Source organism: Balaenoptera physalus (assembly GCF_965194825.1).
Source record: "Balaenoptera physalus genome assembly, chromosome: 7".
Classification (NCBI taxonomy): Eukaryota; Metazoa; Chordata; class Mammalia; order Artiodactyla; family Balaenopteridae; genus Balaenoptera; species Balaenoptera physalus.
Window position 1 is genome coordinate 74,337,903 of NC_138886.1, and position 27,161 is coordinate 74,365,063.

The following is a 27,161-nucleotide window of genomic DNA, read 5'->3' on the forward strand; positions in this document are numbered from 1 at the left end:
ATAATCAAACCTGGTTGCTTTTACTCTGGCAGTATCTATCATTTTTATTTCGGTAAGGTAAGATCATTTGCACTACACTGATCAGGGTATAGTTTCCAAAGCCAGATTCATTGTACACACACAGCTCACACTCCATGAAATTGTGAACACTACATAAGTGATTAAAAAAAAAGATACCATGTTTGTAAGTGGATTTATTTACCTGAAACATGAAGTAGATAAAACCACAATAGGTTTGCTGATATGGAGATTAGAAAATAAGAGAGAGAGCTTTATATATAATAAATTTATGTGCAAGTCTCAGCTCTTACTAACTGATTGATTTGGGGCAAGTCACTTAATATTCACAAACCTTGGTGTCCTAAGGTGCCAAATGGCCATAATAATAGTACTAACCTCATATAGTCAGGAGGTTTAAATGAGATAACATGCGTGTAGCACTCAGCACAGTGACAGGCACATAGTAGGCATCTAATAAGTGTTATTATTTTTATTCATTGTTTTTGTTCATCCAAATTAAGTGCTGTCTTTAAAATGACAACTGAAATAAGAGAGTTGTATTTTTATCTCAGTTTTAGAATTGTCTAATTATGTAATCTTGGATTTCTCAACTGAACTTCCAATCCTGCATATGTAACATGACTAGATTGGCTACTGGATGGCCTATAATGCCATGTCCGAGTCTGAAATTATATTGTTATAGGCATAGACAGTTGATGAGACACAGTTGCCTTAGAACCGTACCATTTTCTAGCTCTACAAGACTTTAACAATTATCTCATACCTAACCAAACCCAAGAATAGGTAAGGAAATAAGGTCCTGACCAGCCAAGTGACTTACAAAGGATTTCCTACTATTCATTCACATTTTCCACAATCCTTGATACCTACTTCTAAACACAGATATTATCCTTCTTTGTTATTAAAAGCAAAATTAGAGTTTCAAGCTAATCATTTAGTTACCACTTCTAGTTCTGTCAGGATGTCACAGTTTCCCTGTCAGCTCAAATTCAGCAACTAATGAGTGCCACTGTTGTTGTTTCTTCATTTCCTTTTTAGACACATAGAGTGCAAGACTCCCAGTCAACCTGTACTCTGAAGTCATGATTGTCTTCTTATACATACTTTCTTTTCTGTTCCTACTGAATCAATACGGCCATTATCACACTTCTGTTGTCTGTCCATGTCCATCTTTTTCTAAGTTTCAGCAATGTGAAGCCAGGGCCCATGATTTATTTACACTTATGCCAGTATTTAGTATAATGCCTGGAGAATAGTTATTAATAACTATTTATAGTATCACTTAATAAATGAATGAGCCGGTGAATTTTATTAGGTTGAATCATATAAAATTGACTTTTTGTAGTTAAAAAATGAACAAAGATAAAAAACTTCAACTTACAGAGCAAATGCCAATTATAGACCTAATTTCTAACTCTTCATTTAACTGGGACAGATTTCAATATTGATGAAAGTATGTTATTCAATTCTCAGCTTTCCTTTTTTCTTCCACTTAAGCCCTTTCTGATTTCTACTTTAATCCTATTCTAGGACTATACCTCAATTAAGTTTTGTTCTTTTATTCAGTGAATCAGTCATTTGAAAAATATTTATTGAGCATATTTGAAAAAGGGACTGTGCTAGGCTCTAGGGATACAATTTTGAACAAAACCAAACATGGTTCATGTTCTAATGTAGGTTTTAGCCTACTTAGATAGACAGACATTAATAAAATAATCACAATTACATATAGAATTGTACACTAGAAAAAGGAATATTGTGTTAGGAGAATGCATAATAAAAGAATCAATCATACAATTGAGAGGGTCAGTTATGGCTTCCCTGAGAAAGTGACTCTTAAGTTGAAAATTTAAGGATAAATTGAATGAATCAGACTTAATACATACTGCAATAATACTTCTGTTTATAAAAACTGAGCCACTAGATACTATTTCAAGTTTAGCTCCATACAATCAATTTTTGACAGTGAAAAATATATACAAAGTAATGGGGAAAAAAATAGTACATGTGAGAAAGTGAGAGAAAGTCAGTATGACTGAAGGATCTCTGATAAGAAAGGTATACAGAGACCAGAATATCTGGGGTCTTCTAAGCCATAGTTAATCTTAAGAGTGATGGGAAGGTATTAAAAGTTTTATAGCAAGTGGATGCCTTAATTATATGTGCATTTGTATTATATCACTCTGGCTGCAGTATATATGATAGTTGGGGGTAAGCAATGTGAAAATTCAGTTAACTGGACTACTGTAATAATTACTGTGAAAAATGAAGTGGCATTAACTACAACTATGGTAATGGTAGTGATGGAGATTGGTGAATGGTAGTGGTGGTGATAGACTTGAGAAGCATTTAGGTTACACATTTGACAGAAGATAACAATGGATTAACTCTGGACATTAAGGATAAGAAAGAAGTCAGATGCGACTGGAAAATGTTATTTGGAAAATATAAAATCAGTTTTGGACATGAAAAGTTTGAGTTTCATTTCAGACATCTAAATGGAAATGCTGAGTATGCAGTTGGATAACCATATCAGAAACTGAGAGTTAAGGTCTGAGATAGATACAGATATAGATATAAAGATATATGTGGGGGTGGGGGTCATTATGAAGTACATGACAACTGAAGAATATAATGTGCATGAGATGGGCAAAGCACCAGTGAGAACAGGACCTTGAAGAATTCAACATGTGGTGACAGGCAAGAGGAAAGTGAAAAGGAAAGGAAAATAAATGAGAAGCACTTACAGATAAACATGAAAGAATAGAGGAGTCTGATGCCTTAGAAGCTTAAAGAAAACTAAGTTTTCAGAGGGTAGAGTGGTCAATTCTGTCAAATTTTGCAGTGAGATCAAGTTAGATGAGGATTATAAAAGTTATTGAATATGGTTAATTTAGCTCATGTGTCAGCATAGAGAGAGCTATTTTAATTTAGTCAATCTAATAGATTGGGTTATGGATGAAGTAAGTTATGAGAAAATAGAGATTTTAAGTATAGATAATTCACTGAGGAAATTTCATGGGGAAACAGAGAAGAGAAAAAAAGATAGGGTGAAATTTGAAGAAATGTATGGAGGGAAGTTTTTTGATAGAATAAACCTTATTTAAAAATAGATAGAGATAGATAGATAGATGAATAGATAGAGCTTCAGTACAGAATTTTATTTAACAATCCAACTGAAAAGGAGAAAGAGGACAGGGGTCAAACAATAACATAAGATTTTTGAGAATTCAGTAAAGAATATGGTGGGAAGGACAAGTGAAGTGATTGAGGAAAACTTCTTATATAACAAGATAAAAAACAGTAATATATACATGATAAAATACTGACTACTGTAATAATAATGATAAGATGATGGTGATGATGATGAGTATTGCTATTGTTTAGTGCTTACTATGTGCCAGTCACTATTCCAAAATAAGAGAGACACTTTACACATTAGATGGGGATATAGGTAGCCTGTAGGCTTGATAACAAAAGATTGAAAGCATTTCCTTCTGACGGCTTTATTATTCCTTATACAGTAAGAAGTGAGGTCATATGCTAATAGTGGTGGGATAGTGGGCTTGATGAGGAGAGGTTGCCAGAAATCTGAGAAGCATGACAAAGTTTAAAACAGTCATAAAAATGAGAATGAGTTGAAAACAGAAATATAGTGGAACTGTGAGGCAATGTTTTGGACCTACCTGAAGCTGGTGATCACGAATTTATAGTGATATCAATCTGCTTTGTGGTGTCACTTTCTCTAATATTGCTCAGTAGCTCAGATTTAAAAGAAAAAGGGAAAAAGGGAACCCTGTTACAGTGTTCATAGAAATGTAAGCTGGTGCAGTCACTATAAAAATAGTATGGAGTTGCCTCGAAAAATTAAAAATAGAACTACCATATGATTCAGCTATTCTACTTCTGGGTATTTGTTTCCAAAGAAAACAAAAACACTAATTTGAAAAGATATATACACTCGTATGTTCACTGCAGCATTATTTACAGTAGTCAAGATATCAAAACAACATAAGTGTCCATCAATGGATGAATGCATAAAAAACATGTGATATAGGACTGACCCAGAGGAGATTAAGATGGCAGAGTAGGAGGATGCAGCCCTACCTCCTACCACTAACATATCAAAAATACAGCTACATGTGGAGAAATTCTCTCAGAAAACACACTGGACACAGGTTGAAAGTCTCCTATACAACCAAGACTGTAAGAAAGACCCACAATGAGTTGGGTAGGAGGGAAGAGAAGTGACCAGCTCAGACCTGACCGTCAGGGCTTCTGCTCCAGTGACTTGGGACCTGACCCCATCCCAAATAGTGGGGTGTTGGCCTCTGAGCAAAGGAGAAGCCCTGGCTCATAGCTGGCTCTGGCTCTAGCCAATCCACCTCCAGTCCTACCTAACACCATGGTGACAGCTGCCAGCCCACCCTGGGGGGGACATGACTCAGGATCACTTCAGATCCAGCCCTCCCACCAAAGCCACTGGACGCACACAGATTGTATAGGAACACTCCCACACAAGGACACCCCTTCAAGACTGGGATAGGTAACTGTTTGACCTAATTTCATAGAGACAGAGGAAGGTAAGCAAAATGAGAAGACAGAGGAATTTGTTTCAAACTAAAGAACAAGAAAAAAACCTTGGAATAAAAACACTGAAAAATTTATCTGGTAAATTATGTAACTAAAATAAAAAACACACTAGAAGGAATGTACAGCAGACTAGGTGATATAGAAGAATGCATAAGTGATCTGAAAGACAGAATAAGAGAAATCACCCAATCAGAAAAGCAAAAAGAAAAACAAATTTAAGAAATAAGAACAGTTTAAGGGACCTCTGGGACAACATCAAACATACCAACATTCACATTAAGGAGCCCCAGAAGGAAAAGAGAGAAAATATCAAAAATGTATTTGATGAACTTATGTCAGAAAACTTCCGAAAACTGTGGAAGGAAATAGATATCCAAGTATAGGAAGCACAAGGCCCAAACAAAGTCAACTCAAAGAAGCCTACACTAAGATGTATCTTAGTTAAAATGGCGAAAGGTAAAGGTAAAAAAATAATTCTGAAAGCAGGAAGAGAAAAAGCAGTAAAATCTATTTACATCGATGGACAGATCATCCAGACAGAAAATCAATAAGGAAATAGTAGGTTTAAATGACACATTAGACCAATTGGACTTAATAGATATCTATAGGATATTCCATCCAAAAACAGCAGAATGCACATTCTTTTCAAGTGCACGTGGAATGATCTCCAGGACAGACCACATGCTAGGGCCACAAAACAAGTCTCAACAAATTTAAGAGAACAGAAATTTCATCAAGCATTTTTTTCCACCCACAATTGTATGAAACTAGAAATCAATTACAGGAAGAAAAATGGGAAAAACACAAATACGGAGAGAGTAAACAACATGTTACGAAAAAAACAATGGGTCAATGAAGAAATCAAAGAGGAAATCAGAAAACACCTCAATACAAATGAAAATTAAAACATAACTTTCCAAAATCTATGGGACATATCAAAAGGAGTTCTAAGAGAGAAGTTTATAGTGATACAGGCCTACCTCAAGAAAGAAGAAAAATCACAAAGATAAAAGCTTTTGCACAGCAAAGGAAACCATTAACAAAATGAAAAGGAAACCTACCAAGCAGGAGAAGATATTTACAAATAATATGCCTGATAAGGGGTTAATATTCAAAATGTACAAAAAACACATATAACTCAATGTCTTAAAAACAAACAACCAAATTAAAAAATGAGCAGAAGATGGGAATAGACATTTTTTTGCAATGAAGATATATAGATGTCCAACAGGCACATGAAAAGATTTTCAACATCACTAATCATCAGAGAAATGCAAATCAAAACAACAATGAGATATCTCCTCATGCCTATCAGAATGGCTATCATCAAAAAATTTACAAATAACAAGTGTTGGTGAGGATGTGGATAAAAGGGAACCCTAGTACACTGTTGGTGGGAATGTAAATTGTGGCAACCACTATGAAAAATATTATGGAGGTTCCTCAAAAAACTAAAAAATAGAACTACCATATGATCCAGCAATTCTGCTCCTGGGTATATATATGAATAAAATGAAAGCACAAATTTCAAAAGATATATATGCACTCTAATGTTCATAGCATCATTATTTAAAATAGCTAATATGCAAGCAGTCTAAGTGTCCATCAACAGATGATTGAGTAAAGAAGACACACATGGAGTATTACTCAGCCATCAAAAAAATGAAATTCTGTCATTTTCAAAAACATGGGTGGACTTATAGGGCATTATGCTTAGTGAAATAAGTCAGACAGAGAAAGGCAAATACTCTACATTATCAGTTATATGTGGAATCTTAAAAATAAAACAAACGAATGAATATAACAAACAGAAATAGACTCACAGATATAGAGAACAAACTAGTAGTTACCAGTGGGGAGAGGGAAGGTGGAAGGGCATGAAGGGACTGAGAGGTACAAACTACTATGTACAAAAAAATTAGCTACGAGGATATATTATACAGCACAGGGAAACAGCCAATATTTTATAATAACTTTAAATGGAGTATAGTCTATAAAAATACTGAACCACTATGTTGTATACCTGAAAACAATACAATATTGTAAATCAACCATACTACAATTTAAAAAAATAAATTTTAAAAAAGTAAGCAAATATCTCTCTTCAAAAGTCTGTGATGGAGTATAGTAGGAAATGAGAGCATTTCAGCTTTTCTCCCACAGTTGATGAAACAAGAAAAGAAGAGAAGGTCTTCTACATGTACTTTGCAGGTAGAAGAAGCAACTTGGGTTTTACAAAAGCACAAATCAAGAGGTCCAACATTTGGTCTGATTTTATGGACAACAGGAAGCAAATCCTGGAGTGCCTTGATCAATGACTTAAAAGTTTCTTTTTACAAAGAACCAAATTTTTCATTTAGCAGGCATAATGCAGTATTAAAATGCAAATATTCCTCCGAAGATAACTCTAGGACTTAATTGTCTACCAACATTTAATGCATAAATATACATATGCTATTTGGATGGATTCCAACATGATACTTAAACCTCTACAATGTACCCAGTATGTCCTCATACAGACATTGCTTTAAATCATTAATATCAGATTCATTCTTGAAGCCAGGTTTTAGGGAGAATTTGGGAAAAGAAAAAAATAAAATAACACAAGAAACACGAAAGTATTTATAGAGTGCTTGGATAAGATGAAGAGTAAGAACAGCATACAAAAGGGAAGCTAGGATTTTTTTTCTTATTGCCCTCTTTTGTTCTCACTACTGGACCCAAATTAAGGAGTTTTAGACTATATTTCAGAAGAAAGGAGCAATATTAACTCTTTTAATCTGCTTGGGTGTTGTTTAGTAAATTAAGACCAAAATTACCAAATAGGATGCTATCTCATTACCTCACTAAGGCATAGGTGTCTATTAAAATATACGAGTAAAATAGTTTGAACACCATAGTTACATGTGAAAAACCTATGTAGAGAATCCCAACACCAGTATGATTATTATGTAAGATTTTATACACATAGAATCAAACTTATAATTACTCCGTAACTTCACACTGCCCTCAAACCCAGTGCTTTAAACTTTTCTTAATTTCTGAAATACCCGTTACCACTTCTAGCCTTCTCACTTACCCTTCATTTGTGAAGAACATTTACTCTGAGTCTTATCCTCATATATTTCTTGGTGCTTTTGGGGAAATCAATGCTCAGTGCCATTTCAATTACTATAGCACAATATTTAAAGAGGATGAAATTATGTATTGCTGTTGTTTCATGAGTCTTACTAGAATGGCTGTAAGTTTGGGGTTCTTCAATAATTCCCATGATGTTCCATCTATGGAAAGAATGTGATTCAGTTTTAAGACTTGATTATAGCCCCATAAGATAAATTTACTTTACTTTATTGTTCTTCATTGGATGACTTGTAAGCTCAGACATGCCAATTCTCCTTCTTGAATATGAACAATAAATGTGTATGTGTGTTTGACTACTCGGAAAGAAAGATAATAGTTCTCCAAATTGCCTTTAAAGTCCTTGGGGTATTATATTTCTATTTGAGAATACTTGAAAAGATTGGAAATCATCATGTCTGAATAACTGTTTCTTAATTATGTTACCAATTAAAATATTAGCAGACTTTTTTGAGTTAAACTAATATTTTCTCTATTAAATGCACACTAAAGTATTCTATATTTACTCTGTTGTTATGATAATGCAATCATTGTAATAATTGCATGATAGTCTAAAGGATATGTAGACATGTTTCTGATGAATCAATTGTCAATATTTTCAAATTTCTCCCAAAGCATTTTGACATAATATGATTATGACTGTTTTTTGGACCTCATTACGCAGAAAAGTTCCTTCTTCATTTTTTCTTTCCTCAAGTAATGGCTTTCTTATTTTACAGTGGTTTTAATAATGATCAGAAATTTACTGGACACCAATAACTAGTAACTACACCAAACATATTAGTCTTAATTAGCCCTAAAAACCAGAAATAAGTTGTTTTAGATGATAAAGCCAGCATTAATATTGGTCACCATGCTGATTAGTCCTAGTAGTAAAAGTAGACAATTTGATCAACAGCAATTAGTTTTGGCTTTTTACCCACTGTAATTATCCAGATTCATTTCAGCATAGTGTTAAAATCAATGTATTTTCTATGATTTAGATTGTCAATGATTTCTTTCATCACTGAAATGAATCCTGGCCTCTGGCCTATGCATTTATAGCAGTCCAAGCACTACTGACTGCATCTTATAATAATCTACTGGTTTGGTTAGTTTAGGAATTGAGCAATGTAAGGGCAAAGGTCTCATAATAATATCACTGAATTAATTCCAAAGCTTTAGGAGTTCCCCAAGTCTAAGCCCTCTTCAACGCATCAGCTGTCACAATACATAACAACCATGATCATCAAAATCATAATGTAACTCTGATTCTTTTCCAAATAAACTGTAATCAAATATTCTAAACTCAGTATATAGCTGACCATTGAACAACATGAGGTTTGGGGCGCTGACTCTTGAACAGCGGAAAATTCGCATATTATTTATAGTCAGCTCTCAGTTTCTGTGGTTCCACATCCTCAAATTCAACCAACCGCAGACTGTATAGTACTGTAGGATTTACTTTTGAAAAAAAGTAAATATGTAAGTGGACCAGCACTGTTCAAACCCACGTTGTTGAAGGGTCAGTTCATAAATTGAAAGAAGTTAAAACTCTCCTTTATGTCTTTTCTCAGTAGACAATGAACACAAATTTATATACAGTTATGATATTACTGTTTCATATAAAAACTTTCATACTTAATAGGCATGTATATCTTATGTATTTACATCAGTAAAATAAAACACTTGTCAGTTTTCTCCTGCTTGGACCCTTTGATTACTTCTGCCTGAAAAGCCTTCACCCATACTGTCAACCTGGAAAATATCTCCTTGTTTGTCAAGAATCAGCTCACCCATCACATTTTCTGGGCCATGATCCTGAAGTAACAAGTTTGGACCAGCAAGTGCCGTAGGTAATATGTACAAGGTATTCAAAGGTTGGTGAAACTCCAATCTTCCTCTTAAGAAGATCACCTCACACTGCCTGAGTTTGGGTGAGCTTCAGCAAGTTACTTATATTTTCCATACTTCAGTATCCTCAATTTAGAAGGTGAATAAAATAGTACCTATTGTAGAGGATTGTTTTCGACACCACTTAAGAATATACGTAAATCGTTTCAAAGAAGGCCTAATACATAATGGGTGCTCAGTAAATGTTAGGTATTAATAATATAATCATAAAATCAATGCATAAATATCTTTAAGGGAAAATATTAAATGTACAAAAAGAAAAGTACAAAGGAATTACAATGAGGATACAAACATGAGAAAAGACTGTACTAATCAGTAATCAGTAAAGGTTCTATCGCTGCATATAATGTGAGCTACCTGTAATTAGCATTAGTTAATATTAAAAGACTCTACTTCCCTCTTGAATACATTTCTCAAAGTATCTTCTTCAGCTCTTTTACTGAAGCATACTGGGGTAGGCCAAGTCACTGGCCAGCAACATTTGCTATTCTTTGTAAAATAAGTTACCACATTCATCATTGCAATAAAGAACTATGTCTATTCCAGCACCATTATCTTCCCTCAGCAGCTGATTAAAATGTATTCTATTTTGTCATTCATGAATTTTTCTACATATTAGTGGTCAATTGTGGCAAAGACTGTTGCAAGTAACAAATAATTTATTATCAAACTATGTGTATAGATGAAACCAAAGTCAGACATTTTCTTGAAGCTGCTTGGATTGAATGACTCACCAGGGTTCAAAGTTTACACCCATTTATTCTTAAGGGTTACTCTGTGAAGAAAAATCCAGGCAATATTTTGCAAATCTACTCTAAGATATGTTCACTTTTTGAAAGAAATTATTTCCCCCATATTTTCTATTATTATTCGGATAGCACTTGGGGAGGGAAGCTTTTAAATAAGGATAAAACTAACACTTTATGATCTATACTTGTGAATTCTTTACCATAGGCCAGTGCAATGTATGCTTTAGGCCCTGAAAGTTTTCTGTTCTGTCCCTGATTCTGATCTTTGCATCCATTTGAATCTTTTTCCAGACTTTACTGAATTAAGGTTATTTAAACAGGAATGATGTTAAGTACTAAAAGAGAAAAGTACTATAAAGCTAAGGAGCCCAGTCAAATGAGTTTGAAAAATAAAGATAGATGGCAACTATTAGAGAGTCTTCTGTACTTGAACCACACTGTTCATGCTTAAGTTTTGTTTGATAACTGGCTCATTTGCAGACGTACATATGCTTTGGGAGGTAAATATAATATGCTAAACATGCTGTATATACTTGGACTATGGATTTATATTGGTTCTAGGCTTTCTCAGTGAAAAAAGCCAGAGTGTGCATGCACCCCACCCCTTGCCCACCAACACACAGTTGAGAATAAACTGATACAGACTTGGAACAATAAATTTTACTTATGTTAGATCTTACATACTTTTTTCCATACTGAGAATTCTCTTTTCTAGGTTAAAAAGTACAATATAATTAAATTTTTGTGATTATTCATTTGATTTATCCCATGTTGTGTGTTGAATTTATCTCCCAAAAGATGTTGAAGTCCTAACTTCCAGTACCTATGAATGTGACTTTATTCTGAAATAGGTCTTTGCAGATGATCAAGTTAAGATGAGGTCATCAGGGTGAGCCTAATCCAATATGACTGTGTCCTTAAAATAAATTGAAATTTAGATACAGAGATAGACACAAAAAGAAGGAAGATGATGTGAAGCCACAGGGAGAACCCTACCTACATATCAATGAATGCCCGAGGCTACCAGAGTCAGAAAACACAGTCTCTTTCACAGCCCTCAGAAGAAACCTACCATGCTGACACCTTGATTTCAGACTTCTAGTCTCCAGAAATGTGACACAATAAATTTTTGTCAGTTAAGACACCCAGTTTGTGGTACTTTGTTATGGCAGCTCTAGAAAACTAATACATCCCACAATACAAAAAAACACAACGGATTTGAAATTTCAATATTAAGATGACTATCACCCTTATGATTCCTGAAATAGTTACAATTTTTGTATACACTATGCCTATTCTACCCCCATTTCATAATGGCTCATGATTTCTACATCATAACAAACACATGACCATACATACTATACTCTCTCCCAATTTTCATTCAGTCTTAGTCTTATAAGTAATTATATGTTTGATATTCATGACCTATACTTAAGCATTTGTCTATCATTTTAGTTGTCTGAAGCTTATCTAGTAGATTCTTTAGGAAGAGATTATTAGGAAAATATTTCTTAATTCATTTAATTTTGATAATTCTTTGATCCCCTTGCACTTAAAAACAGGTTTTGCTGGATATGAAATCCTTGGCTCAAATTTTCTTTCCTTGGGCTTCCCTGGTGGCGCAGTGGTTGAGAATCTGCCTGCTAATGCAGGGGACACGGGTTCGAGCCCTGGTCTGGGAGGATCCCACATGCCGCGGAGCAACTGGGCCCGTGAGCCACAACTACTGAGCCTGCGCGTCTGGAGCCTGTGCTCCGCAACAAGAGAGGCCACGATAGTGAGAGGCCCGCGCACCGCGATGAAGAGTGGCCCCCACTTGCCGCAACTAGAGAAAGCCCTCGCACAGAAACGAAGACCCAATGCAGCCAAAAATAAATAAATAAATAAATAAAAATTAAAAAAAAAAATTAAAAATAAAGCCAATACTATATAATTCCATTTCTATAGTATTAAAAAAAAAATTCGTTCCTTGAGTCTCATTTCTTCTGGCATAAAGTGTTGCTGTTGACAAGCCTGAATATTATCTAACTTTTTTCCTTCATAAGTTACTTTCTCTTTTTGCCCAGGTGTCCAAAGGATTTTTTTTTCTATGACTTTAAACTCCATTTATTTTACTGGTTATTTACTAGGACATCTCTTGATGTTCATCATTCTGGGTCAATATTCTCAAGTATGTGGCATGTTTTTTTCTAATATGTGTGTGTGTATTTTTTTTTTTAAGTTATAGTTAAGTTTTGTGATTTATTTTTTATTTATTTATTTATTTATTTTTTAAACATCTTTATTGAAGTATAATTGCTTCACAATGGTGTGTTAGTTTCTGCTTTATAACAAAGTGAATCAGCTATACATATACATATATCCCCATATCTCCACCCTCTTGCGTCTCCCTCCCACCCTCCCCATCCCACCCCCCCAGGCGGTCACAAAGCACCGAGCTGATCTCCCTGTGCTATGTGGCTGCTTCCCACTAGCTATCTATTTTACATTTGGTAGTGTATATATGTCCATGACACTCTCTCACCCTGTCACATCTCAACTCTCCCCCTCCCCATATCCTCAAGTCCATTCTTTAGTAGGTCTGTGTCTTTATTCCCATCTTGCCACTAGGTTCACAGAGTGAAGTAAGTCAGAAAGAGAAAAACAAATACAGTATGCTAACACATATATATGGAATCTAAGGAAAAAAAAAAAAGGTCATAAAGAACCTAGTGTGTGTATATTTATACATATTTATATGTTTTGGGAAAATATTCATAAAGGAAACTATTTAGTTTTGGTAATAGTTCCTTGCTTTAGGGTTCTTCTAATACTCCTATTATGCTTATGATGGACCTTCTTAGACTCTCTTCAATATTTTCCATTTTCTCTAACCTTTGCCTATTTGTCAAAAAGTAAATCAATTGACCTTATATGTGTGAGTCTACTTCAAGTCTATCTACTCTTGTATCCTTGATCCAACACAAACTGTCTTGATCTTTGTATCTTTACAGTAAGCTTTAAAATCAGTTATGGCAAGTTGGCAACTTTGTTCCCCTTTTTCAGAGGTATTTTGGGTGTTTTAGCTATCTTATTTTTTCAACACATTTCCAAATAAGCTCATCAGTATCTATAAAAAAGCCTCCTCGGATATTTAGTGGAATTATATTGAATTTAAAGAACAATTTGGAGCTGAATGACACTTTTAACAATTTTGACTCATGAATATGATAACTTCATTTATTTAGACATTCTTCGATTTCTCTGAGCAAAATTTTGTAGTTTTCAGGTCTTGTAAATAATTTGCTAAATTTATTCCTAATTACTTTAGTTTTTATTCTACTGGAATTGATCTCTTAAAATTTTAATTCCAACTATTGCTAGCATAAAGAAATCTAACTGAATTTTCTGTATTGACCTGTATCCTGTGATCTTGATAAATTAACTTTTTAATTATTTAATTTCCAACAAAGGAAACCATAAGCAAAACAAAAAGACAACCTTTTTGGAGACAGACCCAAAAAAATATTGCTGCAATGTATGTCAAAGTGTGTTCTGCCTATGTTTTCCTCTAGGCGTTTTATATTATCTGTTTTTATATTTAGGTCCTTAATACATTTTGAGTTTATTTTTGTGTATGATGCTAGAGAATGTTCTAATTTCATTCTTTTCTATGTAGTTGCCCAGTTTTCCCAGCACCACTTATTGAAGATATTGTCCTTTCTCCATTGTACATTCCTGTCTCCTTGGTCATAGATTAATTGACCAGACATACAGATGGCCAAAAGGCACATGAAAAGATGCTCATCATCGCTAATTATAGAGACATGCAAATCAAAACTACAATGAGGTATCACCTCACACCGGTCAGAATGCCCATCATCAAAAAGCCTACAAATAATAAATGATGGAGAGGGTGTGGAGAAAAAGGAACCCTTTTGCACTGTTGGTGGGAATGTAAATTGGTGTAGCCACTGTGGAAAACAGTACGGAGTTTCCTTAAAAAGGCTAAAAGTAGAACTACCACATGATCCCTCAATCCCACTCCTGGGCATATCCAGAGAAAACCATGGTTTGAAAAGATACATGCACCCCGATGTTCATTGCAGGACTATTTACAGCCAAGACACGAAAGCAACCTAAGTGTCCATCAACAGATGGATGGATAAAGAAGATGTGGTATATATACATGATGGAATATTACTCAGCCATAAAAAAGAATTATGGATGGACCTAGAGATTATCATATTAAGTGAAGAAAGTCAAAGACAAATATTATATGATATCACTTATATGTGGAATCTAAAAAAATTAGACAAATGAACTTACTTACAAAACAGAAATATACTCAAAGACACAGAAAACAAACTTATTGTTACCAAAGGGGAAAGGTTGGGGAGGGATAAATTAGAAGTTTGGGAAAATATACATACTACCATATATAAAATAGATAACCAACAAGGACCTACTGTATAGCATGGGGAACTATACTCAATATCTTGTAATAACCTATAATGGAAGAGAATATAAAAAAGAATATATATATTTATATATATGTATAACTGAATAACTCTGCTGTATATCTGAAACAGAACACTGTAAATCAACTATATTTCAATTAAAAATCAAGAAGATTTGGTGTAAATATATACAATGGAATATTACTCAATCATATAAAAGAATGATATCTTGCTATTTGGGACAACATGGATGGACCTACAGCATACTATGCTAAGTGAAATAAGACAGAGAAAGATGAATACTGTGTGATTTCACTTATATGTGCAATCTAGAAAACAAAACAAATGAACACACATAGCAAAACAAAAACAGAATCATAGGTACAGTGAACAAACAGGTGGTTGCCAGTGGGGAGAGGAGGTGGACGTATGAGTGAAATAGGTCAGGAAAATTAAGAGGTACGAACTTCCAGTTGTAAAATAAGTGAATCACAGAGATGAAAATGTACAGTATGGGAAATACAGTCATTAATAATGTAATATCTTTGGTGAGAGATGGCAATTAGACTTATGGTGATTATTTTGTAACATAGACATATTGAATCACTATATTGTACATCAGGAACTAACACAGTGTTGTAGGTCAATTATCCTTCAAACAAACAAACAAACAAAGTCATAGAAAAAGAGATCAGATTTGCAGGTACAAGGGGTTGTGAGGAAGGGGGTATTAGATGAAGGTAATTAAAAGGAACGGATTTTCAGTTTAAGGTAAATAAGTACTAGGGATGTAATGTACAACATGATTAATATAACTAACATTGCTGTATGTTAGATATAAAAGCTGTTAAGAGAGTAAGTCCTAAGAGTTCTCATCACAAGGAAAAAATACTTTGTTTTTCTTTTATTTTGTATCTATATGAGATGATGGCGCGCAGGCTTCAGTAGTTGTGGCTCGCAGGCTCTAGAGCGCAGGCTCAGTAGTTGTGGTGCACGGGCTTCCGCTGCTCCGCAGCATGTGGGATTTTCCTGGACCAGGGCTCGAACCCATGTCCCCTGCATCAGCAGGCGAATTCCCAAGCACTGCGCCACCAGGGAAGTGATGCACACCACAACTGATTCCTTTTCCCTTCCTCCAGCCAGAAAGAGGAGGGGATACTTCTCTGATATTTACTATGGGAATTTGGTCAGGCTCTTAGAGATCAATCTCACAATATTGTGGGGTCCCCAGGACTGGGTTCCCCTGAAGTTTTTAACTCTAAGAGTTGTCCGCACAGAGCCTCCAGCAATTCATCAATTACAGTGCAGGTTTTCCTACCCCAGCACTGGTTCTCTGGGTAGTTTGTGCTCATGCGTCTCTGTCCGGTAAGCCATGGCTCCCTGTATTCACCTGTCTGACTCTCTAATCTTCACGATAGCAGCTTGCCCTGTGATCTCTCCTCTCACAGATCCAGGAAGAATTGATTTTTTCAGTCTGTTCAGCTTTACGCTTGTTATTCGGACAGAGTGGCACTTCCAAATTCCATACATGTGGAACTAGAAACTGGAAGTCGGTTTTCAGGAATCAGAGAGACCAGGATGCTTCAGCCCCTTTAAATCTCACCAGTGTCCTATGCAATCACTCATTATGGATGAGCAAATCTCATTCTTTTACTTTCTGACCCAAAATTCACCTACTACGATTTCCATTGAATTATCTATTACCTATTTTTCAGACCTCCTGTTCTTAAGTCCTGCACAGATTCTAATATCACCTAGGTTACAGAACTATCTTCAGCTGCTTGTAATGTGTAATACGGGGTGGGGATAGTGTGTCACATACTTTGGTTGCAATGTTGTCCATGCGTTGTTAGTCTTAATATTTTTACACGGGAATTTGGAGAGATTTAAAATCTGTGTTGTTACTGCCACCACATCCCCAGAGTCCTCCAAACAAATACACTTTTGAGAGTGAAAGGTGATGGTATAACAAATTATTCTGTGCCAAAAGGCAGAAGTAAGAGCTGCTCTAGTCAAACTGAAATGTTTGGCCATTCTACCTATAATCTATGGATAAAATAAATAATCCTTAGCTCAGTACACAATGTCGTTAAAGATTTGTACCTACTTCCTTCTTCATTACATTGCCTTCACTCGTTCATATACACTCTATTCATTAGAATGACCTACGTGCAGTTTCTCAAATAAGCAGTTTCTTTTCTGAATTGCACCAAATTAATTGAAAGAGTAACAGAGATATTTCAGCATGATCCACTATCTCTGAGAGATCCTGTACTAGTCATAAGATGCTTAGGAAGGCTTTCTGACTGTCACTTTTCCCAAGTTTCAATGCTAATCATGGAACTGAATCTTAAGTATTGGTGAAGGTGGGAGAAGTGTTACAGTGTTAATTCACTGTCACTTGCTTTTGCTGGGCTTAAGACACCAAACTTCAGCCTCTCCAAATTATGTCATGGCGTGTATCTTCAGACCAAAAGCTGAGCTCATGTGACAATGATTTCAGCAGTGGAAATAAACTTGTTTCTGTATCTTTAACCATTTACTGTGGGTTAGCTAAATTTGTTATTCATCATATTTAGATGTTTAAAAGTAGAGGCTTATTTATTAGGAAATTCAATGGGAAAGTAGAAAGTAATAGCATCCATCACTCATATTATCTAATCTCCTACTTTAGTTCCAAAAGCAAGATACTTTTATACTGTGGGAGACTCCACTTGGCAAAGGATATCAGTGACTTCTCTTGGACAATATCTTGTCCAAGAGAACAACAGCTTAGCCTCTCTATCTCTTGTAGCTTGGTGAAGGCGATGAGTCCAAGGAGTTGACCTTCAGGGCATGAATTAAAACATAGGACATACTTCCTTCAAGCCAAGTCTATGATTATTGCTCAGTTGCTTCATACAGCTTTTGTTGTGTTTCTGTCTTCATAAAGAGGCTATTCTTACCATTGGTCCTTCTTATCTAAAGATTGTGCAGAAGTCATAATTCATTTAAAATTAGTTTATCCACTCCTAAGACTAGTTTATTATTAAAAAATATCTAAATCTTATTTAGTGAAGTAGAGTTTGTAAGCTCTGAAGCAAAATATGGAAGCATTTACTAAAGAGAATGAGAGTTTATCTGCTTTCTTTATTTAAAGGGAACATTCTAAGTCTCAACATTTTAACTTTTTGATGATTATTTCTTTATTTCCCATGGCAAAATAATAAAAATATTATTTACAAAATCCATCTATACTCTCATGTATATACATCAATATTTTCTGTAAATTCCATTCCATTTAAGATCCTTTAACCACTTGGCAAGTGGCACAGACAAGATCTGAATCTAGAGCCGTAGGCCTCTGAGACTCACATCTTTACTCAGGACACCGCTCTTCTTGCTAGGTGAGAGAAGTATGGAATGGCAGCTTATCTGTTGCTACTGCCAAGTTCTGCAAGCTCACATAAGGAAAAAGTAAGCAATAAATTATTTGATTTGACTTTTTTTAGCTTCCTCCAAAATGGAAAATAAATATCTTACGTGGATATCCATGCCAAGGGAAAATTCATTTTCATTAGCCTTATCAAAGTTCCTATACTCTACAACTGTACAGCCACATTAGATCCTGCTTTCTTGCACTTGTGGCTAACTACACAATTATCCTGTTGATCAGTGGTTTAGGGAAAACTTTTTATTTTATCCTTTCGTATGATTCCCTGAAAAAACATGGTGCCAGAATTTCAACTTCACCAAGAAGCACTGCTAGGGGCTACGAATATTCTCTTTTGTGCTCTATCCATGAATTTGAAGGTTCTGTTTGCTTTTGTCATTTGAAAACCTCAGCTCTTTCTGGTGAATGCCTAGTAGATGTATGAACTAAGTCTCCGGGAAAAGAAAACAGAGTTCATTAGGGCTGAAAGGAATCTTTAGTGATCCAAACCATTTTATTTACTCATAAAGAAACTGTGACACTGGAGAAGCTGACTTATCTCAGTCTCCTATTATAAGTCTGTTAGGGGAGAAAAATCTATGATGTCTTGGGATTGTGAATACAGATACAAGCCCTTTCCACAATGTCATATAAGTTAAATACATTCAGTTCTTTGCAACAGAAAAACAACAATTGAATGAGCTAGTGCAAAACATTTAACAATGCTTAGAGACTTCAGTAATTAGATACAGTTTAGAAATTACTTGGGACCTAGGAAGTAACACCCAGGGATCCCACTACTTGAAGGGGATGACCTGAACCAGAGAATTTGAGTTGGAAATAGAAATTCAAGGTTAATCTTTTAAACTGGAGAATTCAACTGGGTTGAGATTACAGGATAACATTTTGGCAGTTTTGGGAAAGCCATGGAAGTGTAAGCAGCCTCTTGACCTTAGAGCCTCGTTGTATTTTAACCCCTAACCTTTACACTAGCTAAATTCCAAGACCCTTAGGCTTCTGCATATTTTCCAAGATCTTTGCTCGGCCTTGCTTAACACACTGATTCTTTTCTTAGTTTAAGGGAAGGGAAATGGTGAGTATGTGATTAAAGGATAAAGACCTTTTCTCCAACAGTCTTGTGACTAGGCTACGTGACCAAGATAGCATCAGAAAAGGAGAACAGTGGAGCCAGCTAGTTTGCACACAGTGGAAAAATGATGAAGACTCTGACCCTTTCCCCAAATGATTAGCTGCTGTTATGTTCCCCCTTTTTTCCTTAAAGACTGTCATGGTGGAGCAGTATCTTTAGAGCTGCTTCTTGGACATGCGTCCACTTTCTCCCCAGGTTGCCAGCCTCCTAAATAAAGCAACCTTCTTTTCCAACCAACATTTGTCTCTTGAGTACTGGCTTTTGAGCCATGAGCAGCCAAACTTGAGTTTGGTAACAGAAGCAAAGGAAATTCACACCAGCATCTTAGTATGGAAGTCTGGTACATGAAAAAGAGGCTGCGAATGTTGTGAAGAGATGGATGTGGTCAGAGTAGAATCTTTTGATAGGTTCTGTATATCCTGATGTGAGATCTTCATGAAAAGAGATAAGGTGAAGTTTTGCTCCTAGAAGTTACTTTAACTATTCAGTGCTATATCAACCAGTAGAATGAAGTTGCTTAATATTTCTTCTTTGCATTTCCAAGTAGTGTTTGAGTAGACATGGAATAAAATTCTTCAATTACTGAGATGATAGTATCTGGCATAAACAAACATACTAAGCTTATGTCATAAATAAGTTATAATAGGCTAAAAATGGACCAAAGAAGGAAGCAGAAGCCCATTGCGAGTCCTCTAACTTTCTGAGCTAGAGTGATGATCTCTACAAGGGGAGCCCATCTGTTCTATTGATGTTCTGAATTAAGCCATATTTAAAGAGTATCTTTCCTGGCTCTTGTTTTTAACTAGAGAGAGCTAGGTTTCAATCCCAGATCCTACATTAAACTAGGGTGACTTTAAGGAAGTTACCTAATTTCTCTGAGTCTTTCTCTCTTTCTCTTTACAATTGAAATATTTGATAAGGTTTTCAAAGATTTCCTATGATATTTATTGAGAAATCTGAGATGAAATCCCTAAATCAGTGGCTGGAATAGAACAGAAATTTGACACACCAACATTGCTGAAGAAGTTTGCTTTGATCTGACTCAAAAGATAAGTATGCATGTATTTTGCCTTCTAATGTTCAACATAGTTCAATCTTTTAGTATACCATCTATTCTCTTGTTTAGACAAAAAATGGGAGAAATCATAAATAGCTCTCATTATGAAAAGAACAGATGAAAAAGTACTATCAGAAAAGGAAGGAGATAAGATGAAGTCTGTAGTGGAGATTCACCATGGTAATAACTTCGCACATCAATTAGCTTTGATTTGTTCCTTATTGTTTCCCTAAGGGTATAGTTCTTATCTGATGCATGAAGTCAAACCAAAGAAAGGGCATTTTCATGACTCACATCATGAGAATTTATAAATAAGAGAGAGAGAGAAAAAAAAAACCACACAGCTCTCCAGTGATAGATTTACTTTCCTCCCAAGAGAAGAAAATGAATTGAGTTTTATCCATCCATTCTTTTATATAATATTTTGAAGCACTACTATGTATTCTGGAGATCTAACAAAAGCCAAAAATAAAATAGACACATACCTGACTTATGAAGCTTATAGTCTAGTATAGAGAAATAAATTAATCAAATGAAATCACACAAATATATAAACTGTAATGAGTCCTACTAGGAAAAAGTATAGTAAATGTTGACAGAATACATCTGGAGAATTTGAGTAAGTCCAAAGATCAGAACGACTCCCATGAGGAAAAGACAAATTGGCCGACATCTGAGAGATGGGGAGGGGTTAACTAGGTCAAAGCGTGGGGAGAGAACTCCTGTATTGGGGGCTTAAGTTAAGAGAGAACATGGGACATCTGAGGAATCACATGAGACCACTGAGCTGGAACACAGAAAAAGAAGGGCGCAGAGGCAAAATACGATCTAGGGAATGAAGAAAGAAGCCGGATAATTTAAAGCATGTAGGTCCTGGCAAAGATTTTGTTTCTCACATTAATTCCTGAAGGGCTTTACATAGGAAAGACATTATTGAAATTGCATTTTTAACAGCTAACTCTGACTATTCCTAAACAATTAACTGGAGGGAGACAGAAGTCGTTGCCGGGAGAAGAATGGTGAGGCTCTTGTAGTTGGCTCAGTAAAGAGATGTGGTAGCTTAAACTAGGCTGATAATGAAAATGGAAAGAAGTAAATGGATTCAAGAGTTATAAAACAGGTTTATTTGCTTTAATTTGTTGGTGGACTAGATGTGGGGAACAAGAGATGGTGAGGACAGCTAAGCATTGACTGGGGTCAGAAGAAGGAAGAAAGAAAAAGTAACCCTAAGTATGATAGTACCACTGTAGGTTGACATCACGCTCTGACTTCCTTCCACATGTCCTGGTTCTTCCAAGAAATCCTTACTGAGAGGGAGTAAAAGAAAGTACATGTAAACAAGCAAGGCATGGCCCTAGTAGTCTGCCCTTTAGCGTTTTCTTCCACTAGGTGGAAAGGTCACATGTGTGGAAAATTTGATGCTGTGGATAATTTTGTGAGTATGTGGATGCAGTTTACGGTAGCTTGCCTCCACGATTTCCCCCAAAGATCCTCACTCCCTTGTATAACACAGTCATATAGTCCCTCCCACATTCAAAGAGGGCTGGCACCCATGTGACCAACAGAATATGGTGGAAGTGATGTGTTTCTTCAACTAATATTTATTGAACATATAGTATGTACCAGGCACTCTTAAAAGCCCTTAGGAATCAATAGTGAAATACTCAGTGGGTCAGTAAGTGTATAAGAAGAAACAGTAACATTTCATATTTTATTATTTGACAGTTATAATGAAGGTATACATTGCTGAGGAAAACTGTAAAATTCTATGTGATCTTTAATACAAATAATATTTGTATTATTCCACATCCAGCATAATGCTCTGAACTTAGTAGGTACTGTAAATGTTGTATTGGATTGATTTAACAATAGAGACTTTTCTATATTTATAACTTAATCAAAATAGGATAAAAAAAGGGAGGATTCTGTTCTACATTGAACGCTTGGCTTTGCATACTGCACTTCATTCACTTATTGCCAATGAAGCCATAACTATTTCACACCTACATAGAATAAATGCAAGCCAGCCTGCACCTCTTATCTCAGGTTGATGACAGCACCTTAGAACAGCAGTTATATTGGAACTAGTCAAGTATCTGCTCATATTTGGGCACAGATCATCCCTATCAGGCATTATGTTTGTTTTCCAAGGACTATTATTTGTTGACACGACCTTTTCTGAAAAAGGACAAGAATGATGATGGCAATTAGCATCGTGTAGGGGAATCAATAAAGGTCTCTCTCTCTCTCTCTCTCTCTCTCTCACACACACACACACACACACACACACATACACACACACAGGGCTTTTAAAATCTCACTAAAAGATTGCATTAACAAATAAACCATAAATATTCTACATAAGTAAATCTGAGCAAGCTAAACTGATTTCCTTAAATGTATATCAAACTTAAAGGCTGAAGGAATATGCTGGACCCAATTTTACCAGTCAGTTCTAGCTTGGGAAATTAACACATTTTGTACACAAAATATGCTTCATAGGATAAACCATAAGAAGGACAAGAAACCTAGAGTAGCAGTGACTTGCAAAATGTTAAGTGGCTGGGAAAATAATGGAAGCAAAATTAATCTGTCCTTATTTTTAAGCAGTTAATAATGATCTGCATGAAGAGGTAGACAGGAATGTTTTAAATTAGGCATCAAATGGACTGTGAATTGAATGAGAATAAAGTGATATTAGCAAATAATGGAAAGGTACCACTGGCTAATATATGGAATAACAACTCATCATGGAATCATAGACGTGAACCCTTTCTGTATGTGCAGGTAACCATGCCATACATGCTGCAATCTCTAGAGGGAGTGTGCAGACTGTGAGGAAGAAACCAGCAGAAAAAGTTAGCCAAAACATAATTTTTTAAGGTATTTTAAGTTACAAAACAGCAGAATCTTGATACTGGTGAGGGTCCTGAGAACATCTCAAACATTCGAAAAGCGCCTAACTTTCTCATAAAATGCAGTAGAACAAGGCTTCTCTGGAGTTCACATGTAAAGAGCGAATGCCACTCTGAGATGCAAAGAGTAGCCACATTCCCTCCTTCATTCACTAAGGACACATGCTCTAAATCTAGGGCCCATGACTCTAATTAGTGACTCAGTGAAGTGACAAATTATATATAACCATATGTCATGCACCTTTGGGGTCATATACAAATAGTTTTATGAGTGAATCTTCAAAGTCACATTACAATTTTCTGGTGTGCTTATTAAAATGCAAATTTCTAGGTTCAGGGACTCTATATTTTAATAATCACCCTATATTATTTGGTTACAAGTATCCTTCAGCCTACACAAGAGGTTAATATTAAGTGTGCCATTATAAGGGGATACACTATATCTTGATCCAAGACAGCAAATAGAAAGATATGGTACCTCCAAGGATAACAGATTAGCAATTAAATTACATGTGAGCCGAAAACAAAAATAACATGTTGTATAATCAAGGCATTCCTGAAGGTTTTGGTGTAAACATACGACAAGAAAAAGGACAGACCGATGGCCTCTCAAGTTTCTTTCTATGTCAGGATTTTCGTAATGGTAGCGATTATCCTGTAAGACAGTTCAAATTCTGTTGTTTTACCCTTTCAACTGAAAAGCAAAAATGCTTCATAGTGTAATATAAGAAACCATCCCTTTTTAGCTGAAGAACAAGTAATAACTATAGTTCTACAAATTGAGTGGTAGGATTTCATCAATTACAAATACCAAACAGCCTGACTTATTATGATGACAGAGCACGTAAACAAATCAACATACAGTTTTCGTTGAATGGACTATGCTTTAAAAAATATATCGAGTAGGTACTTAGATAAATGTCTTTTATCTTGCGGCTCCTCCAGTGGAACTGTTTCTGTTGTTAAAGAATATAAGCTTAACCAGCATTGCCTCCTGCATTCCCTACCTTGCTTCTCAATAGCAGAGAGAAATCCGCTGTAACTTTGGGACTCAGCGGAAAATGAAGAAGCATTAACTACACTGGAGTAGATTATAACAATGTATAATCTCAATAATTCTGCAGTATATGTGATTAAATCACAGTTACAACTGAGCAAAAGAAACCAAAGTAGGAAGAAATAAAATAAGGCCGATATCTCTTAATATAAGATTGAGAAGACTCGCAGCTCAAAGCATACAATTTAATTGAAGAAAAGCAGTGTGTTCTTTTAACACAACCTCACTTTGCTCATACCACTGTTTTAGGGAATGCTTTGATTGCAACACTATCTTAGCTAGGGCTGTTTTATCTTTCACCTTATAGAAATGATCCACCATAGGGATTCCCATTAGGCTGTTTGTCTAAAGATAGTACCAGCTGGAGGTGAAGCATTTCAAACCTGCTACTTCAGCTCACAGTAAGGTTGACCTGTGAGTGAGGTCTTTCTCACTGCTCTTCCCACAGAGCAGGCAGACTGAGTACCAGCCAAATAGCCATAATCAGAACAGAATCCCAAGGCACTCATGCTAACATAAGTTATGCTGCTTATGTACTCCTGGAGTAGTAGGAGATGGAGGGACATGTCCAAGTCATCTAGAGAGGTAAAAGTTTCAAACACCAAGTGCCGAGGTCAAAGGCAGAATCTGAAGTGTAAGAAAGTGAAGATATTGGGTACTTTCATTAACAGAGTGACTTTATCATTTCACTCTATCACCCCTTAGGAATTATAGGTATCAGTTAGAGGTCGAAGAACAAACTAAATTTTCTGAGTCCAGTTTAAAGACAACTTTTTAGCTATAGTATTCTCCCAGGGTTGGAAAGAAGCTTGATCATACGGTCACTCACTAGTCAGTCGTCTACACTCTAGAAAGCAGAGTCTTCATTGCTTTTCCAGAGCATCTTTTAGAATTAAAAATGATGTCTGTGGTTAACCTGGCATACCATCTTCAGTGACTGATTTTTTTTTTTAAAGTTGAATTACCAGGGTGTTCTAGCTGACTCAACTTAGGATCAAGATATTTAGTGGGAATCGAATGGAAAATCTGCTCTGAGATTCCTTAAGGCTCTCTGAGGAACTTAATGAAAGGAACATAGATAGTAAAATCAGAATCTGGTCAGTTACTCTTGCTTGTGGCAAGGCTTATATTAAAACCCACATCATTTTATTCTCCATGCTTTCTGATTCTCATTCAAAAGTATTATGCAAAATAGAAAATAATAAAACATAACAAGGTTAAGATACTAGTCTATGCATGATAAAAGATCAAACTGTAAAAAAGAGAGACAGCTATGGTCAAGCACACAAATTGATCCAAATATCAAATAACATTAAAAAATCAAACAAAGCCTTTCATCTGAATTTTCAGAATTCCTTCAAGCAGTAATTGTCCCATATCAGAAACTGAGAAGTCTCATAAAGGAGTAATTTTAAGTAGCCAGCATTGCATATAAAGCTCCTGTCAACCCTAAGATTATAGATCAAAAACTAGAGGCAGGGGGAGCTTTTCCAGGTATTTCAGGAGACTGTGGAGTTTCATGGAAAAAGCACTGCTCTCTTGAGCTCTGGACTGTTTCTTAGTTGTTTGAGCTCAGGTAACTTCCTCTGAGCTTCAGGGTTTTTTTCATCCATAAGGCAGAAATTATAAGAACCACTAACATATTTTTAGACCAATGTCGTGAAGGTGTAAGAGAAAAGTAAGGTATATAAAAGTGTTATAAAACTGAAAAGCACTGCACGAATATAAGCTGTTATTACTTACCTGAGGAGACAGTCATATTTTCTGTGTCCTGCAGAACTCCTGCTGTTATTGTCAAACAGTCTGGCTCCTATGACATCTTTGTTCTTCTAGTCATCACCTTCTTATCCTTTGACCACTTTATCCTTAGTCTGTCCACACAAGCAAATGCCATCCTCGTTGGCACGCCTTCACAAACTAGTTAGGCTTCACAAGCCAAAATATACCAGCAGGTGATTATATGAGAGGCTTATGTTTCTCTTGGAAAGTGATCTTGTCTCTGGTGGCTTCTGAGATACTGTGCCTTGTTGCTGGCTGGACTCCATGGTACACAGGAAACCTAAAGGTTGAGTTGGATCCTTCTCCGCCCCTCTATCACCTTGTACCAAAGAAATTAGTTCAGTTCCACAGTCACAGACATCTCTTCTGACCCCCAGCCAGCCATCGCAAAGTGATTGCCCAGAATCAAAAGATACTCCACAGAGAGGCGTTGAAAAATTCAGTTTCTGTGAAGAAAAAACAATATTAGAGAATCAATTTTCTATGTCAATAATAACTCCAACTTCTTGAGCACCTTCGGTGGGCCAGTCACTGTGCTTTTACACATGAGGCAGGATAATAATTTAAAGTATTAATTTAGGTGTTTCTTTCCCTGCATTTTGCCCCTTTTAATGCTCACTTCTTCCAACTTTCATTCAAGGGATGAGGACAGAATTTTTGTTTGCTTTCTTCAAAAAGTTTGGGGAAGAGTGACTTGTATTCAGAACTTCCTCACCCACTAAACAAATAATGCTAGATGCTCCCGAGAGAAACATGGGAAAATGGTATTTGTACATATAGACTAAACATCTACCCTAGACTAAACATCTAGGGTACTCTCCATACCTCTGTCAGTAAAACATTTTCTTTGGCTTGAGTAAGAAGCAAAGGAAGAGAGAAAACTCCGTGGATCCTGAGAGCAAAGAAAACCTATTCCCTGGTTTTCAGCAACAAAAGACAACAGGGCTAGAGGAAAGGG

The 27,161-nt window shown here is 35.8% G+C and overlaps 1 long non-coding RNA gene across 2 annotated transcripts in view; it reads right to left on the minus strand.

The window, feature by feature from the left end:
* Window positions 1-26,253, minus strand: part of LOC309664781 — a 630,188-nt gene extending 603,935 nt beyond the window's left edge. For both annotated transcript variants that reach the window (XR_014266039.1, XR_014266040.1), the window contains exon 1: window positions 26,168-26,253. This is a non-coding gene — a long non-coding RNA (uncharacterized lncRNA). The remainder of the gene's footprint in view (window positions 1-26,167) is intronic.
* Window positions 26,254-27,161: the final 908 nt, after the last annotated feature.